At 50.0% G+C, this 16054-nt stretch overlaps 1 pseudogene across 1 annotated transcript; it reads right to left on the bottom strand.

The window, feature by feature from the left end:
* Positions 1–1491: 1491 nt before the first annotated feature.
* Positions 1492–15518, bottom strand: LOC119619087 (uncharacterized; annotated as a pseudogene). Its single transcript, XR_005235478.2, has one exon. The product of XR_005235478.2 is annotated as an uncharacterized protein (transcript).
* Between the last annotated feature and the right edge of the window lie 536 nt (positions 15519–16054).

Raw genomic sequence — 16054 nt, 5'->3', positions numbered from 1 at the left:
GAGGAGGGAGAAGGAAAGGAAAAAGGAACGAGGAAAAGAAAGAGGAGAAGAAGGCAGGAAAGGAAGGGGAAGAGGGAGAAAGAGTAGGAGGGAGAAGGAGGAAGGAGAAAAAAGAAGAGGGAGGAGGAGAAAGGAGGAGGAGGAAGAAGAAGAGAAAGTGGAAGAGGAGGAGGAAGAAGAGGAGGGAGGAGGAGAAGGAAGGAAAAGAGGGAGGAAGAGGAGGAAGAAGAAGAGAAGGAGGAGGAGAGGAAGGAGAAGGAGGAGGAGGTGGCAGTGGCGGTGGCGGCCATGGCTGTGATGGTGGTGGTAGTGGTGGTGGCCGTGGTGGCCGTGGTAGCTGTGATGGCCATGGTGGCTGTGGCAGCAAAAGCGGTCGGTCTCTCCTTCCCCATAGGGAGCATGTCCTTATCATCTGCTGCAGCAAAGCCAGGTGTGCAGACTCAGGATCCATCTTGACTCAGGTCTAGCACCCTTCAGTCCCTTGCCCTCAGTGCCTCCACTCAGCCCAGCCACAAGCTGCTCACAGAAAGCACTCTGCAGGGAGGAAGGCTCACCTCCCCGGCTCAGCCAGCACTCCTGCCGCGGGCAGGGATGGGTCTGAGGCTCTACCTCTGCAGCCCTGCTTAGGAGCCTATACACAGAGCCCTGCTCAGGAGCCATTTTGAGGAATGAGTTTAGCCCCAGCCTGGCTGGGCCACCTTGGCCATCGCTCAACATCAGGTCAAGTATGATGACCACTCAGCCCAGCCCTGGGGAATGTGAGAAGAGGAGGAGGAAGACTCGAAGCCCCAGGGGAGCTTCCTCTCTGGGGCTCCAGGGACTCACACAGTGAGCTCAACTCAGAACCCCTCTCCACCACCAAAACCAGACTTGTCCCACCTCCTCCTGTCCAGTCCCTTCTGGAAAGAAGCCTGGCATCCCACGATCAGGAGAAGGAGGCGACCAGACAGATGTTAGTTCATCCAAGCACGTGTCAACCTCCGGACCTCCAAGAGCCACTCTCCCCTTTGAGAGCCCAGTGGGCAGGGTCGGGTGCTGGCAGCTGTGTGGGGTTCAAGCTGGTTCCCCACCCTCCCACCCATCACACTGCCCAGAGAGACAGGACGCCCAACACTCACCCCTCCTTATATTAGTAGCACACCCATCACTGTTTTTGTTAAGACAGGAAACACATTTATTGAGAGCACAGTGGGGTGCGCCAAGCCCGTGCTTTGGAACCGTATCACAGCGCCCCTCACAACAGCCCTGTGAGGTAGGTGAACAAGCCCACTTTCCACATGCAGACACCGAAGGCTCAACAGCTCCCCTAGGCCTCGGGGTTCCTGTGGGGTGGGCAGGGGTCCAGCCCGCGGGTCTGACCACAGGTCAGCGGCGTCCATCAGTCAGAGGGCGGGTCTCTACTCAAGGGGAGGCCCCGGGTCCAGAGTCTCTGGGTCCAGCCTGTCCCGTGGGAATAGGTGCAGGGCGTCCCCGTGGCTGTGGAGGCTGAGAGAGACACAGTTGCAGATGAAGGCCACCTGCTCCCGGCCTCGCTGGCCGACAAGAGTTCACAGACAGACAGGCAGGCCCCAGGAGGGAGGAGAGGAGAGCGAGTCCGTGCTCAGGGGCTCCTAGCAGCATGGAGGGTGAGGGGAGCACCCAGCCACCAGCTCGGCCTGTCTACCTAGTGCCCCTCAACTTCTGGTGTACCCTGCCGTACCTTGGACTCTGCCCACTTGTAGAAACTTCTGGAAGCATCACTCTAGTCCTGACGTCCACCTACAACTGACAACCCCTGATTTCTCTCACCTTGATAACCCAGAACCCAGGACTCTCATCCTTTCTAAATGCCATCCCCAGCTCTTCTGCCCAACCTATGGTGTTTTTCTTAAAACTCGGACTCTTCCTCCTCCTGAGGGTTATAAACATTTCCCCTCTGATCATCTCCCACCTGAACCTGCTGAGTCTCTGTATTTAAAAGCAAACCCTTCCCTCTGCCACTGTCTCCCCAGAGTGGGCTGGTGCTTCCCCCCTTGCCCTCCACTCTGCCCAAGAGTCCCCGGGACCAGCGCAGACAGTTCCAGGGAGCACAGGGCCTCTGCAGCCAGTACCCAGCGGTCCAGGCCCACCAGGAGAGCCGGGGTGAGAGCGCCTGTGTGCCAGGTCACAAAGCATTTATTTCACACAAACAATCTCATTGAATCCCACAATAACCGTGCCAGGCAAGTGTGATGCTTTCCAGGTTAAAAACAGCAAACTGTCAGAAGGGGATGGGGGGACCTTCAACCCAGACCTTGAGTCTCACGAGCCAGTCTAAGGCATGCAGCCAGGATTCTCGGGGTCACAGCCATCTCCCGAGCAGACACTGTCATGAATTACCCCATTTCTAACAGGTGGGAAAATCGAGGCTCAGGGTGGTTCAAGTAACCTACCTGGTACCCATGCACCATTCTTCGGGGTGAGACAGACAAAAGGACTCAAGCTCTGGGGTCTGATCCCCACACTCCTCAACCCCCAGTTTTCTGAATATCTAAGGCTGCATCCCAAACCTGGCAGGTGTCTCACAGGTCAACACTGATTATCACCAATGGTGGGGACAAAGCCTTCTCAGGTGGAACAGGCTCCTCCCAAGGCAGGGGCTTCTGAGGCCTCCAGCCTCAGGGCGGGCATGGGGGGCGGAGGAGCAAGTCATCCCTCCATTTGGAAATTGCCAAATGTATTCTACAGTCTCAAAATCACCTGGGCCACACCACCAACACACACATGTTGGTCCAGATGAAGTTTTATCCTAGATCTAAATATTTCCAAAATACTGTGTTTCCACTGGGGGAAACCCACCAGTGAGTTTGTCCCCAGACTGGCAGGAAGGGCAGTGAGGCTCCAGAACAGGTAGAGACCCTTCCCCAGTTCAGAGTTTCCTCCGAAGAGTCTTTGCCAAGAAACACACCCTTTCCTCTTAAACAAATGCACGTACACTAGCCAGCCGGCCCACTCAGCTCTTTCCAGCCATTTAAACCCCGCCCTTCACAGGTGGCGAGCATCTGTTAGGTGCCTACTAGTGCAGGAGGCAGGGTGTAAAGGGTCAGGGCAGTGCAGGCCTCAGAGCAGGGCTTCAAGGGCAGCTTCATGGAAATCTCCCTGAGCCTGTCTCCCCACCCGCCCTCAGGAGTCCAGGACCCAGCCCCGCCCAACTCCAAGGGACACTAGGTGCCTAATAGAGCCCCCCCAGCCTTAGGTCACACACAGGCCTGGCCTGAGGGGACCCCAAGCCCCATCCAGGAATAGATACCTAAACACAGACTCAGAATCTCCTACTGTGGAGCCCCTTGGGAGCAATAGGAGGGGCTCCCTCTGCTTCCAGGTTCTCAAGAACAGGGGATGGGCATGGGGCAGACCCCAAGGCCACACTGCAAGGGCTCCCCAGCAAAGCCCAGGGGAGGGGAGAATCAGGGGACCCATGTGGGTGCTCCTGGGGGCAGGCATGGCAGGGACCAAGGTGTGACTCCTAGACCTCACAGTAAAGCTCAGGCTGAGAAAGAAGAGGCGGGTGGATGAGGCCTGGGGCGGCAAGGGGCCCAGGTGCCTGCCCACCGAGGCTGGGAAAGCTGGAGACAAAGAGTGGGGGCAAGGGAGCCTTGCATGGGGTGGGGACCAGGAGTGGGGAGTGGGGAGCAGAAGGAACATCCAGCTCAAACCCCCACCAGCTGGAATGTGGGGATGTGAGAGCCAAATACTGCACCCCCACATGCAAGAGATGAGGGCTGGAAAAGGAATATGGTGGTCTGGTGAAGAGATCCCTGATCAGAAACGACCCCTGCCTGGGATGTCCGGAGACCCCCGCCAGCGCAGCAGCACCTTCTCTAATGCAGCTGAGTCCCCTGGAGGGCACAGCCTCCTTCTTCATCCCTGCACTCCTCTTCCAGAGCACTCCTAGGCACTCGGCAGGAGTGGGGACGCCCAGGCTGCAGTTGCTGGGGGCTGGCAGGGATGAACCGGACCAGGTAGGAGGCCTTATTTGGTGGACTCAAAAAAGCACAGGTTGTTTGTGCAAGACTGGGAAGTCCCGGCTCTGATACCAGCTGTCCTGAGTCTCAGCAAGCTCATCTAGGAAATGGACCCACATCCCAGTTAGAGAAGGGAAAGTGTACAAGACCCCCAAGCTTGGTGCCAGACCCAGAGAAGGTGGCAAAGCCTACCTTCAGTACCTTCTACCAGGGAAAGAAAAGGGCCGTGTGGAAATTCAGAGCACAGGGTGAAGGGAGGGTTAGTACCCCAAGGATGCCACCCAGAACCCCTTCCTCATCCTCTCCCTAGGTCACCCCCACTCCTCCTCCCTAACAAACGAAACCAGGGGCATACATGAATGTTTGCAGAAGCCCCTCCAAGCAGACAGACCGCCCCCCCTCATGGCACCGACAGGTACAGCAAACCCCAAAGCACAATGGCCCTGCCAGCTACAACCTGCTGGGGAGACGCAGCAGCCCATGGTGGAACGGGGGGGCGGGGTAACCTCTGAGGAAGGAAAAAGCCATCACTTATCAATCAAACAAATATTTACTCTGGGCCCACATAGCTAAGCACCTGCAGGCTGCTCCACCACTGGTTTGCACATGCCACTGACTGTGGGAAATGCAATCCCAGCGTAAGGTCAGGGCTAACTTTTTATTCACTTAGGACTAGTAAAGCCATCACTCATGCTTTCAAGACAAACCCCACCATATGCCCATTCCCAGGGAAAGCCAGCATCTGCACAGCACGGTTACAGCACACCCACCCTCGGCCCTCACAACAGCCCTGTGAGGTAGGCTTTCTGGTGACCTATGGCTTAGAGAAAAGGAGATCAAGGGTCAAAGAGGCAAAAGGTTAATTAAGTAGCCCCTGGGTCTGCCAGATCCTAAGGCCCAGGCTCTTTCTAACACAAAACACAGATTCTCATCAGACAGCTCAGATTCCATCACATGATGCCGAAACAAGGCTCCTGCTCTTCAAACATGGCATACAAACGTCCGTAAGATACAATATGGCAGTTGTTAACAGGTTCATGAAGAGCAAAATAATAATCTCTTAGTAAAGGTTATAAACATCAAGGCTTGTCATTGGTTACAATTTCATTAGCTATCCATTCATTCAACAGAAAAGAAAGGCAAGCGCTACCACTCGCCAGGCACTGTGTTGGGCACCCAGCCTGCCGGCACTTGAGCCCAAAAGTTGTCAGTTATGGGAGGGGTGGAGGAGGGGACAATGCAGTGTCTTTGATGGCTGGTGCCTAATATTTTGGGGAAAAGGACACTACCCAGAGGGGCCTTTTGAAGTAGGTGCTGCCCACAGGCCAGGCACAGAGGCAGGAAGCACACAGCATTCAGAAAGCACAGTCAGGAGCTTCCAGCCTCTCAGAGGTGAGCGTGAACCGTACCCCCGGGGGGTCCAGGGGCATTGCCCAAAGAGTCCCCCAAACCCCTAGCATGAAAGTTCCTGCCAAAATTCCTCCTGTCCCACCATACACCCCTCCATGTTTAGAGAGAAACACTTTCCCACTCAGCCACCTGAGACAGGCTGTCTCCCTGGCCTTTTATCCTCACTCCCTTGGCACACCCCCGGGGACACGCACACCGCCCTTCCAGAATCACAGTTCAAAATGGCGGTTACATTGCTCCTCACAACAGCCCTGCGAGGTAGGTGCCGCAGTCCTCCCCGGAGGGCAGGTTCAACTCCAGCTCTCACAGTGACTTTAAACCACACAGGTTTGTCCAGCTCCCGGGTCTTGGCTTTGCCTACTCTCCTTCCTCTCCAATGCAATGAATAACATTCAGAATTCCAGGTGGAAGCCCCAAGACCGATGCCTCACCCCCTACCCATGCAGCAGGAACTCAGGGAGTTCTCACCTGGTCTGGGACCTGCAGGACAGCTTGGAGCTGTGCCCTTAGTTTGCAAAATGCCACGTGCCTTGGACACCCAGGGTTGCCAATGGAGTGTTCCACGCAGAACCCTGCACGGGAGGTGATTCTTATCACCCACATGAGCAATCATCTCCCCCAATTTTCTCTAAATAGAGCTGGGCATTAACTCCTCTTGAAAGGGGCAGGAATGGCTCCAAGATCACCTCCAGGAAAGGCCAGAGTGTTCTAATGACTTGAAAGCCTGCTCACAGCCAGAAGCAGCCACTCATCTCGGAACCCCTGGCTCTCATTTTGGCTTCTCGAGGATATGGGCTGTGATTTCTGAGCACCCAGGGAACACAGTTGGCTGATTCCTAATCAACCTACTTGTACAGGGGACAAAGTCAGAGGGGCAGTGAAACTTGCAACAGAACTCGAATCTACGAGCCTGAGCTGACTCAGGGATCTCACCTTGTCACCGACACACAAGCACGGCCCCTTTACCAAAATGTTCATTGTTTCCTTTCAAAAGGCAATGTGGCAGTGGGTCCTTGGGAGCCAGCTCTAGTATAGCACTGGCTAATTTTTTTCTAATGTTTATTGGCTGTGAGTGAAGGAAGGAAGGAATGAAGGAATGAATGGATGAGTTACAACCACTGCCGTCTGGTGGAGGAAGCTGAAAGGCTGAACGCAAAGCTCATGGCAGGGACCACGCGCCAGGCAAGGCGAGGCCTGGGCAGGACCTCTCCGCTCATGGGTGGAGGGCTTGGCCCAGGGCTACTCTGGGACCCTGACCCTGGGTCAGAGTCGTGGTGTGTGACACATGGAAAGCACCGTGGGGAAGAAGCCGTGGGTGACAGTGGCAGATGAGATCCAGCTGGGATGCGCTCAGAGCAGTAACCCGGAGGAGGAGCTACAAGAAAAGGTGTTTGCTTCATAACCACAGCCCATGGTGCTACACAGCCCACCCAAAATGAAAGGGTTTGCTTTCAGGAGAAGAAAAAGCCAAAAGCACGGGGTCAAGATAAGCAGGCCGAGTGCATGGATGGGTAGATGGAGCAATTCATGTTGAAAGTCATCGTCGGCCTCCCAAGCTTGGATACAAAGCTAAACATGTGGGTGAGCGATTCTGACACAGGCAAACAGTGCTCAGTGCTATAGTAGAGGGATGGGTGGGCAGAAGCAGCTCTGCTGAGAGCGGAGGATGCTCTGGAAAGAAGGGCAAGCCCTCTTTGGGTGATGTGCCCTCCCCAAATGGCTGTGACTGACCTGTGAGCCCTGATGCTTTGGGCAGAACATGCCCTTTATTCTGCTCCTTGGAATGTAATTGCCCCAGGTGAAGAAAAATAAAAGGGGATTCTCCCATCAGTCCTGATCCAAAAATGTTCCATTCACCAGTTAAACCCCAAAGACTGGGCTGGTGGGAAGGCCACCAACTGATCGTACAGGGTGCTAGGATGTGGCCATCTGGACCTTGGAGGTTCAGAGAGCTATTCCTGTCCCACAGGGGTTTTATGGAGGGCAAGATCGGAGTTCACGAGCACCCCCAGGAGGTCCAGCCTGCAGTGTCTCCACCTGCCAATGGAAGGTGTCCTTGTCCCCATCACCCACTTCCCAGGGATAAGCAAATCCTAATAAGCAAAGCCCCACATGGGGCTCGCAGTCTAGCAGGGAAAACTGATCTGTAAAGAACCTGAAAGGCCACCTAGGCCAACCCCGCACCATGGGAGTCTCCTAAACACTATCTTCCCTGAGGGCTACCTAGCTGGTTCCCTGAATGCCTCCAGTGAGGTAAGGGCTCCCTACATCCCAAGGACACCTGGGACCAGTCTCTTCCAAAAGCCATGACCCAAGGGGCTTGGACAAACAGTTCACAGAAGAGAAAATACAATTTGTTAACAAACATAGGTGAAAGTGTTCGCCCGTCATTAGTAATTAAGGCAATGCAAGTTAGAGTAATGCAAAAGTACTTTAGAACAGAGACAAACTAGCCAAATCTTAATTAAATAGTCATACATAGCTGAACATTGTAAAATGCTGTAAGCCTTCTGAAATTAATCAATATCCATACAAAGATCCATAGCCTTTACTTCAAGGGACTTAACCAAAGGAAATTCATTCATTCATTCATTCACCAATCCATGTATTCACCCATCCTTCCCCCTCTTATCCATCAGCCAATTATCCATCAGCCAAACGCTCACTCACTCGCTCCTTCCTCCATTCTTCCATCCAATCTTCCATCGTTTACTTAGAGTCTATGACATGTTGGGCATCAGAGATACAAAGGCCAATTCAATAAGCTCCTTGCCCATATGGGGCTCACAGTCTAGCAGGGGAAACTGATCTGTAATGAAGCAATGATAATTTCTGGGTGGAAGAACATAATTCTTAAGAATGAAAAAAAGGGTGTTCTAAGCAGTTAGTTGTGGCATTATTCATAATATTTTTAAAAGGTGGTTATACATAAGAATAACCGAAAGGTTCTGCGAATGACGCCATAGCCACTCAACAAGGCACAACGCAGCCAGTGAGGTTATGAAGATGAATGGAACAAGGGAAAATGTTGATGACAGAATATTAAACAGAAGGGGCAGGATAAAAAAAAAAAAGTGTATGTGGTGAATAATGGCAATTAGGTTTTTTTAAAGAAGGGATGCTCATTAAAAAATAGACACTCTTTTTTTAAAAAAAATACCCGTAAGAATGTAAAATGGGTGACATGTCAGAATGTTGAGTGGTGGATGCGTTTCCCACTGCTCTAGGTCAAATGTCATCCATACCATTTACATTAGGACCTGTCTGTCCCAGAGGCCCTGAGGCCAAGCTTCCCAAGGAGGGAGTTGGGAGTCACAGGAGGCGGCCGAGGAGAGTTGTAGCTCCTCGTGTCACCAGGAAAGGATTTGTGTGTGGGGCACATGCAAATGACAATGTCAAGAGACAGAATTTGTTCTCATTTTTAAAAGTTGAACGAACACATAAAGATAGGCCCTGACCAGACAGGAGCACTAGGATCGCAACTCGGACCTTGTGGGTCTGGTTCAGAAAGAACCGGGTGGGGAGCACGTGAAAGACATTTTATCCCTGGCTTTTGTGCCATTAGGAACCCTATCCCGAATCTCAGCATCCCGGAACTAAAGACCCTTTGAATTCCAGATGCAAAACTCTTAAGGGTCAAAGACCCTAAGAGCCCTGATGCCCCCTCCTGGTCTCTGCGTTTCCAAAAGGACACAGAGAATTCATGCAACCCAAACCCACCTACTCTCCAGGGTACCACCTACCCCCAGAGCTTCTCCCATTGGCTCAGTTCGACCCACTGTGACCCATCAGGACAGCCCCTAGATGTTGGGATAAGGCTCTCCCAGCAGCCAAAGTCACCTGTTCCTTCCAGTTTCTCTTGGTGCATGCAATGGGCCCTCCTTTCCCCGCCTTCTGTCTTAAAGACACTTTAAGTCTTCCTGAGCTTCTGCTGACTTTTTTTAACAGCCGTACATGAGTTCTTTTGAAAGACCCTCCTGGTCTTCTTCTGCCCTGAGTCCCTCCCGCCCCATCCTCATCCAACAGCGACACTTGGCTTGTCAGGGAGAAGCTTCAGCAGGTGTCCCCAGGGATAATAAGTGCACCCCCAGACCTCAGTCCAGCCAAGGCAGAGCCTGGAGCCCCAGATTCTGAAAGAGGAGAAGAGCAGACCCCTGAGGCCCCAGCACCACATCAGGCCCACGAGGCCCAGCTCATGTGGCCCTGACACGTGGTACTGGAGGCTCGGAAGGTGGCTCCTGACACATGAATTCCATGTCCTCCGCCTTCTAAATGCTGTTGCCATCCACTCGGCCGGAGCTAGAAGCGTGAGAACCACCCCCTTCTTCTTGCTTCCCTCCCTTCTTCATATTCTGTCTATAACCCCATAGCTTTGATTCCTGAGCACCCCACTTTGCCGCCATCAGCTCAGACCTCAAGCATCATGCTAGAGTAACAGCCCCATCCATGCCTGCACCCACACCCCCCCATCCCACCCAGTGTCTACAGAGTCACTCTGAGCATGACGCCACCCCCACCGCTCCAGACCGCCTGGCCCCACCCCACTCCCCTGCCTCCCACGTGCTCCCTGCCATCATCCTGAGTCCATCCAAGTTGTGCTCCTACTGCTCCAGGCACTTGTTAAGAATCCAGTGTTTTTAAATGTCCCAAATAGGAATTGAGAGGTCACAAGGGAGACTTTGGTCCTTGCTTTTACAGACAAACACATGCACACAACACAGAACTACGCACATTTCCTCCACTACAGAGAAAGGAGACTCAACAGAACCTGGGAGGCCCTGGGGGACGACTTTCAGCATGAGCAACTCTCCAGATTTGCCCCTGCAGTCCCCCAGAGGGTGAGTCAGAGAAGAGACAACCTCCACACAGTGAAACGCGATCCCGCCAAGTTACAAAACACATCGTGAAACAGCTGAGAAGACAGAGAGGCCTTGAATCAGGCTCTAAGGATGGCATGTCAAGGGAGCCAGGGTCCCCAGACCACTTCTGCAACCTCAGGGGTGCTGAGGTGCACCTGCTGCCCAGGAAACCCTGAGTTGAGAAGCTTGGATGCCCTGCCCCATGGAAGACCAGGCCAGAGGGTGGCCTGGGCACACTGCAGAGAGTTGCAAGAACAAGGTTTCTGGTGGTTTGCCCAGGGCTCCTGGGTCCCGGGGCTTCTGGGTCCCCCCTTCTCAGGTGCCCCTGGCCACCTTCTGGCCTTTCCCTGCACCAACCCCTGGATGTGAGTAGGCGCCACACCCAGGGTGGCACACAGCAGGCGGGGCCCATGCTCCACCCAGGGCCTATTGCTCCCTGACCCTCTGCTGCCCCCTGGCGGGCAAAACCTCCTGCACAGGTGACCCATGCCCAGGGAAGGGCCAAGCTACCCACCAGGCTTCACACCACTTGTTCATGCAACCTTCTGCGGGGCCCAGGGTCCAAGCCCTTCCTGCCTATCCAGGCCATAGATGGGGTACCATCAACAGGGACACGTAAGGTCAACCCAAGTAGGCAGCTGGTGCCACTCCCAGTTTACAGATGGGGAAACTGAGGAAAAGACAGATGCAGTGAAATGTCCCACACAGCCAAGATAGGGCAACAGCACCCCAAGACCAGGGTCTTCCTGAGCCTGGGCAAGTGCATGTGACAAGCACATGACATGCCAACAGTCACCCTCCCTGGGGACCACTTCATTCCACTGTCTAGAACACAGAACTGGAAAGAATGTTCCTTCCTCTCTTCCCTTTTTCCCTCCTTCCTTTCTTCCTACCTTCCTACCACCCTTTCTTCCAATCATTCATTCATTCATTTAGACCTGAGTCCTTTGATTATGGACGTCAGTAACATAGCTTGAAATTAATCATAACCTTTGGCCTAAAGGCCTCCATTCACAAGTCCTATTTATTGACTGTTGTTTTATTCTTTATTCATTGCTTCCCAAATTGTATCTTTCTTTCTTTCTCTCACCCTTCCTTATATTTCTCTGGTTCTTTCTTCTTCTTCTCTTTTTTTCAAATCTGAGAGTCTTGCTCTGTAGCCCAGGCTGGAGTGCAATCTTGGCTCATCACAACCTCCACCTCCCAGGTTCAAGCAATTCTCCTCCCTCAGCCTCCCGAGTAGCTGGGATTACAGGCGCGTCACCACGCCTGTAATTTTTATATTTTTTTAGTAGAGACGGAATTTCACCACGTTGACCAGGCTGATCTTAAACTGGCTGGTCTCAAACTCCTGACCTCATGATCCACCCACCTCGGCCTCCCAGAGTGCTGGGATTACAGGCATGAGCCACCATTCCCAGCCATCTTCTGGTTCTTATAAAGTCAGGAGCACAGAATCAAATGAATCAGGGCTCCCCCGGTCATTATCTTCACACTGGTCTCTGAAGCACTACTGCTCCTTCATCAAGCACCATTCACTCTGTCATCCACTCACTCATTTGTCCGTCTTTCTTATTTTGGGTATTTGTTTTCCTTATTAATTGTGTTAATTAAAACCCCACGGGCAAAACAAACATCTTTGGCCCATGTATTTATTTGCAATCTTTCTTCCCCGCATTTAGTCACCTTTTACGTTTAAGTATTTATTCTTTTATTTATGAACCTCAATTGCATCTATTTTATTACAGTGGCAGAAGATACAGCCTTGTTTTGGAGCCAGGTATGTCTCTCTATTTTTCATTTATTCTTTGAAAGGTGTAATGTATTTATCTATTTAAGGAGTACGTATGTAAACTAATTATAATCCCTGTTCAGACAACCTCCCTTAACTATCCATTTATCACTTTGGTTGTTTGTTTATTACCTTTCCTTTTTCCTTTTTCACTTCTTTTTATATTTTCTCCAGTTTCCCTCCCCTGGGAACCTGGGCCTGGATTATCTCATCCATCTTCAGGATTACCGACAGCCTTCTGACTAATCCTAACAGATCCTGCTCTTACAGATACACCCACATATTCGTTCTCTTTTTTATTGGTTTTTCTTTATTTTCCCTTTCGCTTTCATTTAGTTTCATTCTTGCCTTTCCTTATCTCTATCTTTGACTCCCTCACACTTCTCTTCTTGCCTCTTTTCACACTTATGGACCCCAGGTGCCCAGAGTGAGATGAATGAGAATCCCATGGGCAGCTCCTTCCTGGCTGTGCCAGGCATTTCCATTTCTAATTCAGTCGTTCATGTGTCCATTCATTCTTTCTGTCATTCTTTCATTTCAATATTTGTTCTTTTATTTATGGACCTCAGGTGCAAAGAATTGGATTAACCATAATCTGCGGTTCCCGGAGCCTTCTGCACACCGGTCCGCGTGGGGCTGTCTTTTGTTCATTAATTCCTCTCCCTGGGGATTTGGTGCAGGATTTATTTAACTATCTTAGGAACCCAGTTTTGAATTAGTCATAATTCTTGCTGCCTTCTCTCCTGTTTTTGTCCTTGCACGGTCCGCTCTCCCACATATTTATGTCTTTATTTATTCATTCAATATGTTTGTATTGCTTATACACATCCTGTCATACGTTTCCATATTCTCTCCTCTCTTGGTTTCTCTTTTCATTCTTTAGGGCCTTAAGTGCAGAGGATAGGGAAAATCATCCATTCTCATTCATTCAGACAGTCACTCCTCTATTCAGGTATTTGTGCTTTTATTGATTAACCTCAATGTTTACTATTTATTATATTTAATGGATAAAATTGTCTCATTATATTTCAGTGCTTGTCCAGGAAGTGCCTTTTCGTTCATATGCCTACTTCAGTTTTTTCTTTTCTTACATCTCTCCCTCTCTCATTCTTCCAATTTTTCCATTCCCCGCTCCTTTTCTTGCGTTCCTATGGAATGCATGCATCTATTCTTTCATTCAGTCTTTCACTTGTGGTAATTTTTAAAACAAACTTCAGAGCCACAGATCTGAATTAATGTGGATGGCTTGTGCTAAACCAGCCCCCTTTGATCAACTTGTTCCATCTACTTATTTATTATCTCTTTCACTTCCTTTTATTCCATTTTCATTTTTTCCCATCCTATTGTTTCTTTCCACCACTCCCTCTTTCTTTCTGTCATTCTTTTGGAGAGCTGCACCCAGGATCAATGACCCTCACCCTTATCTACAACGCCCTCCTCATTGGTCAATGCGAATCTTTTCTGTCATTGATTCGTTCATGCATTCGCCATGCATCCATTCAGTCTTTCTATGTAAATACTTATTTTTACACTTCTAGACGGCAGGTGCATCTAACTGGATACATCATAATCTGCAACTAATGGGCCCTCTCTCTGTGGCCCCACTCCTCCCTCCCATGTGTATGCTTTGAGCCGTTCCTTAGCTGAGTAGGTGGCAGACTATACCAGCAGCACCAATGCCAATTAAGTGGCCTGCTTGGTTCACACAGACTTTCATTCCTGTTCTAGCATGGCTCTGTCTTAAATCTGCATGCATGTATTTATTTCTTAATATGTTACCTCTCTTCCTTTCTCCCTTTTCACATTTCTTCCCGTTTTTTATTGTGTCTCTCTCACTCGTTCTCTCTTGCACTCTGTCTTCGGAGCTCAGTGCCATGGAGTGGCTGTACACATCATAAAGCCACCCGCAAACGCCCATCCTTGGCCGTGCGGTTCCATGTCTCACTCATTCCTTCCTTCCTGCATTCATAGCATCCTTCTTTCCTGCTTTCTTTCTTTCTGTTTGACATTTATTCCTCTATTAGTAGAATCAGGTGCCCTTATGACAAGTCCTTGCCTAACTCTTCTCATGGATTTACCCATTTATCCGTTTGGCTGTTATTTCTTTATACTGTTCCTTTCTCTCTTCTGTCACAGTTTTCCATACCTCCTGTCCTTCATTCTCATGCAGCTGGGGTGCCCAGGGGGGACCCCAACACCCTCATCAGGAGGACCCATGGGGCCACGTCTTCTCACTCGCCTCATCCTTGTCTGTTTAGATACTCACTGACTTGTTCACTTAGATGTTTATTATTTAATGGATAGCCTGTGGTTTTCTAGAAGTGGACCAGCCATAGCCCTTAGTTGTGATGATCTTTTGCCACCACCTATCACACTGCCTTCTTTTACATCTTTATTTATCACCCATTAATGTATTTCTGTACTTAACATTTGTTACATTTTTTCCTATTTCTTTATTTATCAACACTATCTTTCTCATATCCTTTCATCTAACAGACCTCAGTGCCCAGGACTGGATGACTCAAAACCCCTCACGACACCGTGTCAACCTGGCACTGCATTCTCACTGCTCATTCATTCATCCACACATGCAATATAGACTTTTTGGCTTTTTTCTTTCTTTTGTCATTGATTTATTTCTGTGCAGACTTCAAGTGCTCAGGCTTAGATAACTTTTGGTAAAAGCACACTCTCATATTTCGCCCACTGGATCCTCTTTCTTTCTTTGCTATTCTTTGAACTCTTTCTCTGTGGTTTCTTTATTTTTCTACGCCAGGAGCATATACTATTTGTATTAGTCCTAATGTTTAGCTTACAATAGCCTGACATGGTCCTCCTTATAGAGTTACTCATCCTCTAGTTTTGTTTTTTGTTTTTTTTTTTTAACTTTCTATCTTTTATTTGTTGTTTTGGTTTTTTTAAAAAATCCTTCCCTTCTCCCTTTTGATCACTTGTTCCCTAACTTGCATCCTTTCATTTTGACAGGCCTCCAAATCTATGTCTCATTCTGCACTTCACTACTCAAGCATCCATTCTTTCTTTTATTTAGGTTCTTTTTCATTGTCAAATGTCAGAGGCATATATTTGAATTACACATATCCCTTAGTCCATAATCACCTGATATTGTTTGGTGTGTTGCCCTATTACTTAGTGATTCAACGGGTTTTTTCTATTTATATATTGACTGCCCAGGCATCAAAGTGGATGAACCATGGTCTTGGGTACACACACTCTCCTCCTGGCTGGCTTACTTCTTTACCTATTTACTTGTTTATCCGTTCCCTCTTCTTCACTCATTCATTCATCCAGTCATTTACTATGTAATGCAATAGATACCAGTGAAACAACCTCTCGACAACAACAACAAAACCCAGAACATTCACAGTCTCTTTGGCATTCCTGCTTCTTCTCACTGAGTCACCCACCAAGGTACACACAGCCCACAGTCCGGAAACACACACGAATGGCAGATGCAGAGCAGAGATCCAGTGAATGTTAAGTTTACTCCCAGATCCTTCTGGGGCTCACGTCCTAGACATACTGGGGGCAGATCTGAGATGAGGGCCCACATTCCCCAGGCCCCCTGGGCAGGGCAAGCACCTCCCGTTCTGCCCCTCTGGACTGTGGTGAATGACCATCCCCATGAGAAACCTGTTTCAAGACCCCAGAATACATAGAGACACACACATGGTACATAGTCTCCTGGTGGGAAACGACGGACATGGAGTTCATTTTTAAATAGGTGGCTTTGTCTGTGGCAATATAAAAATATTTTGGCCTTTCAAGGCAAATACAAAAGAAACTACCCATTACCATGGCTGAGTGTCTCAGTCCCAAACAATAAAGAACTTGAAGAGGTTTAGCCGGAAACTTTGAAGACAGAAAATCTGCCCATTATGTTTTCCAGACATTTCGAGGGGGTGAGCGGAGGTCATTGGAGCTCGAAGCCCATTTGGAAGGCTGGTCCCTCGGCCTGCGTTTTCTCCTTGGCCCTTTGAAGGCCCCCCAGC

This window comes from Chlorocebus sabaeus, chromosome 24 (genome assembly GCF_047675955.1).
Source record: "Chlorocebus sabaeus isolate Y175 chromosome 24, mChlSab1.0.hap1, whole genome shotgun sequence".
NCBI lineage: Eukaryota > Metazoa > Chordata > Mammalia > Primates > Cercopithecidae > Chlorocebus > Chlorocebus sabaeus.
This window is presented reverse-complemented; position numbering and strand designations above follow the sequence as displayed.